We start from the raw sequence: 13,974 nt of genomic DNA, 5'->3' as shown, positions 1-13,974 counted from the left end.
GTCAAATTTCAAATCATGTGTAGTAGAGGAGCAATATAATCTGGAATGCCTCACCAAGACCTGGCATCCAAGTAAAACATGGACAGGATCAGTGCCAACCTTTACAAGGAATTTCTATGGGAAGAACATGATGGGATAAACTTTTATAGGTTTTGAGTCATCGGTGTAGTGTCTGGTTTATACAATTTAAGCATGACAAATAGCAATCCTTCATTAGGAGGCTTTTAGTTTTTATGACATATTTACTTTCCTTATTAGTGTATTCTTTTGTGTTGACACAGCAAAAAACAAAAATGGCCCAGATCCTTAGCTTTCACGTAATCCACCACGAGAAACCAAGATAGGGAACTTATTTAGCCTTGCTTCCAAGAAGCCCCAACAAATATAGAACAGAACCTACGAAATTTTAAAGATACAGAGAAAAAGAGAGAAAATATTTAATAAGAATCACACATTAATTGCGAAATTTTACATTCAATTGTAGCTTAAAGGCTCAAGGAAAAGAAATTACTTGAAACATATAATTCACATTGCATTGCCAATCCACCAGGCAGCAGTAGAGTAAAGGGTTGTCAGCTTTTGGTAGCATCACATTGTATCCTTCACAAATTTGTCCTCTATCCTCTGTCATCTTATTAAATCATAGCCCTTCTTTTTCAGCAATGTATGCTGGGAAAGCAATAGTAGTTTGTCATTAACCTTGCTCTTATAAAGTGAGCTATAAAGCTCTATACTACTCACTACCCATAACAACAGTTCATCATTATCCAAACAGGAAACTCTTGATTCAAGGTATCTCTACCCATTTTTTTTTTTTTTCTTTTTTGGTTTTATAAAAATGTATCCCATCCATTATATTAAGCAACTCTCAATCCAGTATTTGAGTAATCACAATTAAAAAAATTCATCGAGAAAAAAAAATATATAATACTACAGGGAAAGAAAAACAGACAGTTTTTTTATTTGGAACTGATAAAATTGGAACCTATGTTTCCATTTTCTTCTCAAAATTATCAGTGTGTAGTAAGTCAGCAAACAATGATTGGAAATATTCCATAGGATAGACAATCATAATAGCAATGGTGCTTGTGATGATGCTTAACCCTAAAATCTACCCAGAGAATGTCTGCTCTTTGTCCATGGAACAAAGAGTAACACTTAGAACTAGACATTTACAAATCTCAAAAGCCGTCTCTTCTTTGAATGTAATTATATTTCATTTCTTAGTTCTAACTCACGTACATTTCACAGCTCCCTATTTGGCAATTTATTGACCAGAATCTCATTCTAAGCACAAAATCTTCCCACTAAATTTCTCGTTTGGCAAATGACAAAATCAACTGTTGATTACAGCTCCACGAATAAAGATGTAAAGTTGACACAAAATAACAAAAGTAAACCATGGTACATGAGAATGCATGTGCACATTGTTCGCAAAATTGTCCGATCCAACTGCTAACCGTCCGCTTAGATCAGAACCTGTGATGACCCAAAATTTTTTAAATTAGAAAATAATAATAATAATAATAATAATAAAATAATAATAGTAATAAATAATAATAATAATAGTAATATTAATAATAATAATAATAATAACTAATAACAATAATAATAAATAACAATACTAAATAACAATGATAAATATAATGAAATTTGAAAATAAAATATAAAGTATGGACCATGATGTTAAAAGTATGCCATGGGACCATGCCTTTCATTCCATACGATTTTGCATCAAAAGGTTTAAGAGAAACAATAAAATAGTACCCAAATGAGGTGTCTATCATTAATATGGAGTGGCATAAAGGAATGATATGTCGCATAAAAAAGAATGAAAGGTGACACAAAAGACATGAGGTGGTTTAAAAAATAAAATAAAATAAAATAAAAAAAGACACATGATTGAACATGTGTCACAAGCAAAAAGGGTTCTTCCTCATTGTAAAAAAGGCTTCCTCCTCCTCATGAGCTTATTATCAAGCTCATCAAACAAGTACCTCTTTTGTCTCTTCAACGTGAGTCGTCTCTCTCTCTCCCTCTTATTCTTTTTTATTATTATTACTCTCTCATAATCATTATTTTCTCTTCCCCTCTCATGATATTGATAATGATAATATCATTATTCTCTCTAATTATGTTATCATCACCTCATTATATTTTATTATCTATTCTCTCTCTTTACCCCTCTCATATAAAGAATATAGTTAAACGAATTTTATTTTTTCTCTCTTCCCCTCTCATAATATTAATTATAGTATCATTATTCTCATTAATAATATTCATATCATCAATCATTACTTTATAATATTCTATTTATTAGTTTTTCATTCTCTTTCTATCTTCTTCTCTCATATAAAAACGAATTTTTATACTCACCATTCTCTCTCTTCCGTTCCCATATTAATATTATAATATCTTTATTCCACTAAATTATAATAATTCTATTAAAGATAGTATATAAAATTGTGATGATGTAGAGACCCTGTGTTATAAATTAGAGTATGGATAAAATGATAGATAATATCACAACCTTATACTAAAAAAATTTAAATCATACCTTTCCTTATATTTTTGATATATTCATAACTACAATATTCCCAAAAAAATCACATTATTTTATAAAAATAGTAGTAATAGAATTTTGATTCTATTACCTTTATGAACATATGTTATATCTATATTTCTTCTTTCTATATAAACTCATTAATCTATTTGTCCATACCTGTAGCCGAAAGCCAGTAATCCCAATTTTGCTCTGGCAATAGAAACACATCTCGTGACATATAAAGGTAAGTGACATCATCCTCCTAAAAAGTAGTTTGTTTTAAAAATAGTGATCTTTCAGTCCATCATCTTTATTTTTTAAATTTTTTGCGTACGTGACCCTCAATGCCTTGAAAATAATCTTTTTAGTAAAATTGTGAATTTTCCTTCTACTGTTTTTTAATATTTAGGTACTATAAAATGCATGGGCAAATGACTTTATCATTATTCGAAAAACTGATATTTCTGCACTTGATTGTAGCATTGTCTGTGAAATGATTATTTATGAATTGTCAATTCCATAAATTGTGATAATTACGTATTTAATTTTGGATTCCTATAAGGGTTCTTCTATTGATACTGGACTATTTCTTCTATTGATACTGGACTATTATCATGTTAGATTTCAAGAATGTTCTTCAGAACTGTTAACTTTCATAAATTAGTGCCAAAATATTTGACTGATTACTTACATATATTTCAATGAAAGTGATTGCTTAACTTCTGCTTCAAGCGAATTCCTATTAATGATTTCAATGATACTTTGCATATATGATGTTGATGCTTTATGAGGTTAAAAGAAATTCAGAGATAACTTAAGTATATTTGGATCCATCCAGGACACTGGTGGGGTATTTGGATTCATCCGGTACGCCGGTGAGGTATGATTGGACCTTGAGGTATTATTTTGGGCTCATCCAAGACGCTGGTGGGATATTTGGACTCATCCGGGACGTCAGTGAGATATGATCGGACCCGCAGGAATTGTTTGGACCTATCTGGTTATGCCAGTAGGGATTGTTTGGACTCATCTGGTACGCCGTTGAGGTACGATTGGACCTACTGGGATTATTTGGACCCATCCAGGGCACTGGTGGGGTATATAGGTGACTTACTTGGGACGCCAGTAAGGCATTTTATGAAATCTTTTAAATGACGCATTTCTGTTAAAATGTAGATATGCATTTTCATCATTTGGATTATGTTTAATTGTGCATTTCTGAATGTGAAATTGTTATTTCATAAATGTTTTTGCTCAAAGTTCCTCTTTAGGTTATTTTTAATATACATTCTTTAGAAAATAGTTATATCTTCCAACTATGATTATTTTTAGGACCATGATGATCACTTATTGACTAGTCAAGCTCATCAAACTGTTATGAATCCTTTTTCGAGTAATGTCAATCTTATCATGCAGCAGGAGTAGCTTGGTAGAAATGATAATCAAGATCAAATATTTTTGTAACTTTTGGTTCTATCAAAATTGTAAAATCTTCATGTTGACATAAGTTGAAAATGTACTTTGTACAGTTGGAAAACTTTTGTATGGACTTTCCTGTTAATATTTGTTAGGAGTAGACTTTGTACAAACTCTTAGAAATAGAAAAATATCAGGCCTTCATATTAATACCAGTTGTGAACCGATTTTGTATAGATTAAAATTACATTATTTGATGCAATACAAATATACAAGTAGGAATTTTAAATTTGAATTATTTGATGCAATACAAATATACAAGTAGGAATTTTAAATTTGTTCTATATATAGATAGTATAAAAATGGCCTGTCGCACCTCAAGAGTGTTAGTGAACTTGGGGTGTGACAGAACCGGCTAGTGGCCGGTTCAGGTTTTGGCCTGATAGGGTGATCAACCGGTATTTTAGAAAAAGTTAAAAATTAAAAAAATATATATATAAATTCTTAATAGTAAATAATTTGAAATGTAATGATTTTTAAATATTCTTTACATTATTTTAAAGATTAAAAAAAAATTTGGTCATTAATACTCACTTTTATATTTTCCCATCTTTTTTAGAAAATTTTAAAAAGAGCCTCTAGAAAATATAAAAGGGGTTAAAATCCAATTTTTTCATTAATTTTTAACTTCATTTGAATGTTTTTTGTTTTAATCATTCTTTATATGTTCTTCATATTTTAGTAGATTTTTTTTTTTTTTTTTAACACCTTTTTTACCGTCTGGGACTTGCCCGGTTAGAGCTGTTGAATTGGCCGGTTTACCGGTTATGCTGGTTAAACTGCTTCTAGGCCCATATCCAGTTAACCGTTTCGGTTCAATTTTGCGAACACTGCATGTGCATCGCTGTATGTGACTCTCAATGTGCTTAAAATCTTAACGGTAGATATAAATAGATATAAAGGTACCTGAGCAAGATTCTTTTATTACTTCTAATCATGAAACATTGAATGCAACGGAGGGTATTTTTTGCATGATGAAAATGGATGGTGTGAAACCCAGTTGTATCACTTAGCTATCTTTTCAATGGATAGAGTAATGGAGGATCTGAAATACATGCATGATATTGTGATAGATGGGTAATTCGGGGTTATTCAGGATAACCCACTTTTCAACATCATCTTAAGTGCATATGGCAGTGCTGGAGATTTGGAAATGATGAAGATGTTTTTAATGATGAAGAAAAGCAATGCAAGCCCAATAATGTAACACCCGAAAAAGTACGCGCTGCCCGTGAATGAGAGGTGAAGAGGAAATGAGGCAAATGGACAAGCATAACTCGAGTAGTTAATTTAACTTTTTTTTTTGGAATCTTACAACTTTATTTATATCATTGTTATTCCACAATTGTTGGTGAGAAAGACCGCCTCCTCATAAAATCCATCACTAACATCATTTTTTGATTCATAGTAGCTCTATCATACGACTTGATTAAAACTTAATCGTCTGAATCATAGTAACCGAGGACAAAAACGTGAGATGTTCCAGGAGTAGAAACGAGAGCGCGGAGTGAATCTAGCTTGAAGTTCCCTGGGCAGCAGAGCGAGCTTCATACATGGCCTTCGGATAAGAGTGAGTTGCATGACTTATAGGGAGCGGAACACATTGCTATCAGGACGGGAGTGGGTTCCCTATCAAAAGGGATCACATTGCGCCTTTCTTAGGATCGAGGTTTTCAGAGTTCACTTTTTCTATATATTGTAAAATGGGAGCGAGTTCCATTAGATATCATGTTTAACACTTTGCAAATCCGTGGTTCCAAGGAATCAATGTAATAAAAAATCATGGCATTGAGACTGCCTTTGAATTTTTCACGTCAAATTCAGCAAACATCAGTATTTTTGACTACATTGGAGCATGATTTCATACCGAATTTAGTGAAAAACCTTACTGTGATGCATTGGAGTATGATTTCACAACAAATTCAGTAAACAACATTCTTGTGGTATACTGTGCACAGCTACCCCTTAATTATACAATACCTTCTCTAAACTGGCACTCGATGTTGGGCAAGATTTTTCCTTCTCAAGTCTACACTATTGACACTCAATGATGTGCTAGATTTCCCATTTCGACTAAGTTTGTAATCGACGATTGAGCACATGTATTGCGCTCATTCACAAGCATATTGTACATTCCTCCCTCAGTCAAAAGAATCAAAACAGCACACGAGGTTGACTGCTTTAGGATAAAATTCTGGGAACCATATAGCAATTATTAGATGATTTGAGGAAAACCGAATACTATAATTGAATAAAATAAACTTTGTAGGCGTAGGTTGCTCCCATCATAGGATACTCGGTTCCTGGTATGATGGAATCGTGGTTCCAAGTTATATTAGAGCCATGATCTTGCGCATGCGTCCCATTTGCTAGAAAACCCGATCCCAAATAAAAGAATCCAATTCCCATAACTCCAGGTACGATATCCAAATATGCAAGGAAACATCTGGAATTGAGATCTGGTCACTCAATGTGCAAGATCGTGATTCGAGGGTAGGAGCAGACTCCAACATGGGTGCTCCCGGTAATTATGGTCAGAATAATGGCTCGACACCAATATGATGAAATTCATCATACAACTTCTACATTTCTTCATCGGTCCATAGTTACCGCAAACCCTGATAAGAGAGTTCATAGTGTAAAGATCTTGTACGCAATAAGAGACTTTTCCATATTTTTGACATCCTGCCTTGACATATGCATCAATCATACAATTGTAAGAACAGTGTGTGGATGGGACATTGATCCAAAGGTCGAGTACGGTACGAAGAAGTGCTCCAAATTTATGAGGCTTTAGAAGCCAATTAAATAATAGATAGAATTTCTCTTAGATTCGAACCATATAAAAGCGTAGAACTAGAATAGAAATTTTTTGTTTCCTGCTCACCCATATCCTTGCTTTTCTATCAATCTCTAATTCTGATCTTCCTCCCCGAGGTGCAACCAAATAATAGGGAATTTCCTCAAAGACCCCACTGATAAGATTAGATTGGCACATTTTAAATCAATACCTGATGAGAACTACATACATGTGTTCATTTCATCAATTACAGAAACGCTTCGTCAGTATAATCACTAAGGACATAAGCACCCAAAAGTGGTGTCGACATTAACTGTTCGTTTGAGTCCTTCAAGAAGCATGCTTTGGAAGATCTCCATATTTGCTCGCTCATGTCTTTTACATGAGTCAAGCATTTAAATAAGTTGGACGTGATATTTGGGATGATACAAAAGTTGCCGCAAGGAGTAGTTCAAAAAACTGCAAATATGCGCAATAAAATAATATCCTGATCAGTGAGATGAACATCACATGCAGGAATTCTTGTGGTTTACATCATATCAAAGTTTATTCATGTGTCAAATATCATAAAATGTTCCCTGACTATGTATTACCAATATTAAAAGGACAATTTGTTCACACAGATATTAAATTTACAGGACATATTTAAGATTACAAAGGTATAAGATGTAGTCTGGACTCTAAATAGTATCTGCAAGGAGTATAGTTTCTATTTTGGGCAATTTCTTATGAATATTTCTTCCTTCTACCATGATTATTATATCATATATGAGGACCATGTGGCTCACTCTAACGCAATGCGAATATTTGCAAAAATGGTCTTGTCACCTTTGAAAGCATTTCTTCTAATAGGGAAACCTTCTTTCTAGTAGGTCTAGTACCATTCAGTGTATTAAAAGTCAGCCACAATGACCGACTAGGCAGGGGAATCCTAGGCAACTCACCATAGGCAGTGGACCCCTAGGCCAGAGACTAGTCAGCCTAAGTGCCACCAAGCACCAAGCGCTCGCCCCCAAGCACCTATCGGAGGGAAAAAACATACATTAGGTGGGCGGAAAAATTCTTTTTCCTAGGGATGGACTCAAGGCTAGGTGGTCAAGTGGTGGGTTGGCACGACATGACATCTTCAGTTCCATTCCTACAATGTGGTAGGGAACTAATCCCCATTGAATTACCCAAAGAAAAAAAGAGTCTTTCTCCTCCCTCAAAAGGGGTAAGGGGTTCGCATGAGGACCATTTGAGAAACTTCCGGAAACCTCTAGGTTTTTATTTTTTATTTTAATCAAATTTTTTTTTCGGTTTGAACAAAATTTTAAAACTTGAAGTATGAAATTTCCAAGTTTGTGAGACCTAAAGAGTTAAAGAGTTTTGTTATCAACACTCGTTAATTCGGTGAATTTGTAATTAGGGTAATTGACGTTGTCTTATTTTTTTTCTTATTGCTTTTTTTTGTGGGGTAAGGGAGGAGGCAAAAAGTACCTAAGAGAGCAAGGAAATTATGAGGAGAGAGAAATTATGAGAGAGAAAGAAGTGATGACAGAGAAAGCACCAATAAAAGCAACGAAATCATGAGAAAAGAATCAAAGATGGAGCAAGGTTATGATGAGGAGAGAGACAGAGAGCAGAGTGAAAAAAGATGAGGAGATAACAATGAGAACAAAAAGTACCAAAGCTCTTTAACTACAATAGTAGAGTTAGTGAGCCTATACTTTGTTTGATAACTCTTAGACACCTACAACTTACATAGTCGTTTCACTTACGGTTTTCTCCCTTAAAGCATGCTCCACTATTTCATAAACCTCTTCCTATGAAGAATTCATAGGAAATGGCGAGCACCCCAAATGGAGACCACATAAAGTAGGAAGAGTCACAGTGGTGACCTCAATTGCCAGCTCCACACCACGACAAAGATAAAGAGGGACAGAGTGGTTCTAGAGAGAGAGAATGAGCAAGCTCAATATTAGAGAAACAAAGGAAGATCTCAAATTTTTTTTTTTTGCAAAGAGAGATGTGGTTTGTTCCACAAATCTTATTTTAGAGAAAGGATAGATCAGCTTTCTACTGTGGTTTCAGGGGGAGAGAGAGCGTGTGCTTTTGGAGAGAGGGTGAGCTAAATAGGCCCGTCATTTGAGAGAGTGACTTTTTTATTATAAAGATAATGGGAGAGCTCAACCAGACCTATTTTGGCAAGAGGAAGGGACACAAAATCTACCCTATTTTACAAAGAGAAATTGAGAGCGCAGCTTTCTATCATGTGCATTGTTTAAAAACAAACCTCCCAACACCTAGGCACCCAAAGGGGCTTAGGCCGCACACATTGTCTTGGGCTGCACACCTAGTCTTGGGCTTGTTTAGAGAGGGGATGAGCTCAATAGGCCCCTGCATTTGAGGAGAAGGGCTCCTGTATCATATCATAGAGATAACAGGAGAGCTCAATCAGCCCTATCTTGGAGAGACGAAGAGAAGTAAAATCTACCCTATTTTAGAGAGAGAAAGGGAAAGCTTAGCTTTCTACAAATCGGAATGATTTGAAATTTAGAGCGTGTGTACATAAAAAATTGGTGAATCTTCAAAAAATATAAAAAAAATATTTTATATCAAACAAATTGACCAAAATACCCATGTAAGGTTTCGGGGGTATTGTGGTTAATTCTATTTTACGGATTATTTTTTATATTTTTATTAGGTGCGCCTTAATGAGAAGAACATACACATAAAATTTCAAGTGATTTGGATTTCTAAAAAATAATTAAATTTCAAACACAAAAAGAGGTCGTGACCATCAGATTGGCCTAGATTCAATCTGGGCCATTGGTGTTTACTGTAGCGGTCAACTAGTGGGCGTACTGAATCATAGTATAATGCAACGACACTTCTAGAAAATCATGTTTGTGGTATTTGTATGACCCCAAATTTTGTACACACTCTCTTCATCTCAATAATCAATTCCCTAAAGAGAAAAAGTTCAATTTGAACCCTGGATATGGACAAAGTGAGTCCCTTGCAAAAACGAATGTAGACCATTTATTTTGTGAATTTCAAGATCTTAGCCTTAATGAACTCAAAATCATTTTTTTTAAGAAGAAAAATTGTTCATCTAATGATACTAAAGCTGTCCAAAAAAAATGGAAATGTACAAATCCTTTTAAAGCCTAGATCTAAGCATCGCACCAAAATGAACGGTCGATGCTAATTGGGCTAAAAAAATACTTCTAGTTTGTGTTTTCAATTTTTTATGATTGTTCATTAGAATGAAAAGAGTGTATATTTTAAAATTTGGATCAAACAAATGGCCAAAAGATGGTTTGTTAAAGTTGTTGCATCATATTACTATACAATGGTTGCATGAAATCATTGCCCATATATATATATATATATATATATATATATATCTATATATATATATATATATATATATATATGAGGTTTGAAGAAGCATTCAAGAGGTTACCCTTTATTCGTGGATTTTTTTTAGGGTATGAGTGAAGGTATTAGAAGATTTTTATCGAGAGTTCTAGCTCGACCGACATCAAAAACACTGAAGAACATTGATTGTATGTAATTTTATATCTTGAATGGATATTACTATGGGGCACAGATTGGAGAATGGGAGACTAATACACTATGGACTTGAAGAGCATTGATCCTGTGTAATTGTATATCATGAATGGATGTTATTATGGAGTACAGATTGGAGAGTTGGAGACTAATGCACTATGGACTTGTTTATGCTTTTTCACAAAATTTTCAATGATTTGAAGTTTTGAATGTGCTTTAACATTCATGCTTCTTTATTTATATGAAAAATATAGTTGAAGGACATAAAAATGCAAAAAATACAAAATTAACATAAATATCTACATATATGTGCGTTCGCATAGCCAGTATATGCAATTCCTAAGATATTTTCACCTCGGGATGCCTGAGGTTCTGGGCTCCGGCCTAGGTGCTGAGCCGACCGACTAGCATTTTCTAAAACATTGGTCATGTCCCTAAGGTTCCCAAAATGAGAAACCAAATACTATTCCAATGCACCCTTAAACTGACCAAATATTTTACGTATCATTATTCTACTATATCTATACATGATTGATGGTTGAAATTTTCTTATTGAATGGCAGCTTGCCTACATAAATGATCGATTTGTGAACCACGCAAGGAGTATAATATATTTCTTCATGAAGAAATGAGTACCTTATGTTGAGATATGTTAAATTATTTTTCATTAAGCAATAATAACATTGTCAAGTTGCACTAGTGATGTAGATAGAAGGACTCGTGTGATCTAGCCGGAGTATTTAATAAATTTTTCTTTCTGTTTCAATTTTTTTCTTATTCTTCATGGCCTAAATCATTCACAAGTAGCCATTTTAAAATATAATAACTTCGAAAAAAAAAAAAATACAATGGGATCTCAAGAACTTTAAGTCATTCAAAACCTATCATTCAATAACAAAGAAAAGACACGACCAATGCTTGGGAATAAAAAAAGCAATAAGTAAATAAGTAAAAAACAAAAGAGGGTACTGGAGATTACCTCAAGCAGGCTTTTTACACACCACACTGAGTCACCACGTTCCAGTGGCATGGGATCTAATAGTTAACCTTCAATCTCAATCGGAAAAGTAAGTTTTGGACAGGCAACACCAATGGAACATGAACCCTTTGGATCACAAAAATAGGTGAACCCCTTTGATAACCTAGTTTGAGAGATAGCTACTCTTTTCTATCAAAACCCTAAACTCCTTACCCTAATGTGAGATAAAAGAGAGAGGAGATTAGACAACCACCATGAGAAAGATTTCAATGATGAGAGAGCAGGGCGTGCCTCTTTTTGGTTATCTTGAGGGAGAGAGAAGGTTTCCAAATAGAGAGGGATTTTCCTTGAGTGGAGTGTGCCCCCTACTTTGTCAAGAGAGAGAGAGAGAGAGAGAGAGAGAGAGAATCTCAAGAGATGGGACATTCCCCCCATTTTTTTATGGGAAAGAGAACAAAGATTTTAAGTCTACGAGATATAGTGTTTGGATAGGGTCCATCCCTTTCTATAGTGCTTGAACAAATCTAGGGTTTTTTGGAGTTTTCCTTGACTTGCCACTCATATAAGAATGAATATGTACCATTGATCATGGGTGACTTATAAGGTGAGAGAGATGAGCTCTCCATTCCATGGATGGGCCATCAACATCTTATGGAATGTGCTAGAACCACTCATATGAGATTGAATATGCACCATTGATCTTGGGTGACTTGTGGGGTAAGGGATATGAGCTCTCCATTCCATAGATGGGTCATCAACATCCTATGGAAGTTGTTAGAACCATTATATCTCACTTCCTAAACCATTTTTCTATCAATTAATTCAAATAAGAAATAATATATTATAATATTACCTTTTCTTATTTTATGCATAAACCCTCTCATACATACCAAAATTTCATTCAAAATTTCCTCAAGGCTTAAGCTTTCTTGAAACAATACAAACTTATATCTCAAACTTTAGAGCTTGATCTCACAAAATAGAAACTATCCTAGGTGGGGTGTGCCACCCATTGTGGCACCTAATAGGCCCCACCTAATTTGCTATGGTGGCCCCAAAAGTCCTATTTGGCCTCCTATATAATTATATTATTTTTTATTTTTAGAAAAATATAAATCATTATTTGAATATTTAAATCATTATAAAATCAATATATATGTTTTTATTTATCCAAATTTGATAAACAAAATATTTAGAGATTTAAAAAAAATTCAACTAACAATACTAAAAATCATATATTATTAAAATAGATAAAATTTAATACTTTAAATGGGAAAATATCTATATGGTCTAGGAATCAATATGCACTAGGGCACTTCATCTCCAACTGCGGACTATGGACCACACATGCTTTATTAAACTAACCTAACATTGCCCATGACCCACATTCCATGAAGGGGATCCTTAGTGGGTCGTCAGAGTCTAGCCAATAGGCAAAGGGACGCAGTCCCACTATATGGATTTTAGTTCCCACTGGAGATGAAACTTAGGTCATCCTGACCTGATGCAATCCATTGCTCAATAGTGCACAAGTGGTATCTCTTGCATATGCACACGCTTCACCCTTGAAAGGTGGTTCGCGTTCCCGAAAATGGCTATCAATGTGCATATCGTGTGATGATACAAATGAAAAGTTTTGGCTCTGTCTCTTAAAGCCTCCATCACACACAAGGGTTACACAGTCCCTCAGCTTTTATCTGGGCATACTTCGACCTCATCAAGGACTAATCGACTAAGCCCTCATCGATTATAATTCTATGCCCAGGTACCTTGGGTTTTTCCCAACCAAACTGACCTAGCACATTAAGCACAGTCTAGTATCAGTAAACATCGTTTGCTTAGTATGGTCTACATAGGACCATACTTTCACTGAGTTCAGGTTCCACTATATCAATAAATTCATGTACAAGCACTCATAAGGCCTTTAATGGCCACACACCCAGTAGTTGCAGCCTTTAGGTCACCGCATCGAAATCATTTCATTTGATGCAAGTTCTTTATTAATGTCTTAAATTTTATATAGAAGTTCCATCCTGAGGCTTTTCTCACATGTAATTTATAAAGTTGTACCTTACAGAGGGTGCCATTGAGAACAAAAGTTATAAACAAAAAAAAAAAAGAAAAAAAGAAAGAAGCAAGAGAAAAAAAAGGAAAAAAATCTTTATTTATACAATAATCAAATCATCCCTCATATTTGATGGCCCAATTTTTAATGTTTACTCATTGTATTGTAATTTAGCCCCACAAAATCCCAACACTGTATTTATATTTCTACGTACAACGAGACGCTCAATATTTGATAACCTGACCTTCTCTTAATAGATTCAGTACAAGAATTCAAGCATTTGCTATCATATTGGAACCTACTTTCGACAACTTCCTTGTTAACATGAAGAACCTCAAATTTACATCATAAAACACTTTCTTAAAACCTTTTTGTCTTTTGATAGAGCGCAAGAGTTGAACAAAGAATATGGCTTTGAATCTCTCTGTAACAATAAATTTTTGAGAATATATCATTTTCACCTGAGGAAAAAATATGTGGGTGAAAACTTACGAAGCCCGTTTTACTGCTAATATATGAAAAAGCGAATATTACATAAGATTTCTTGGCAG

This window comes from Amborella trichopoda, chromosome 9, assembly GCF_054954075.1.
Source record: "Amborella trichopoda isolate Santa Cruz 75 chromosome 9, AtrichopodaSantaCruz75HAP2 v2.0, whole genome shotgun sequence".
In the NCBI taxonomy this organism is placed as follows: domain Eukaryota; kingdom Viridiplantae; phylum Streptophyta; class Magnoliopsida; order Amborellales; family Amborellaceae; genus Amborella; species Amborella trichopoda.
The sequence above is the reverse complement of the archived record's forward strand: the minus strand, read 5'-3'. Positions refer to the sequence as shown.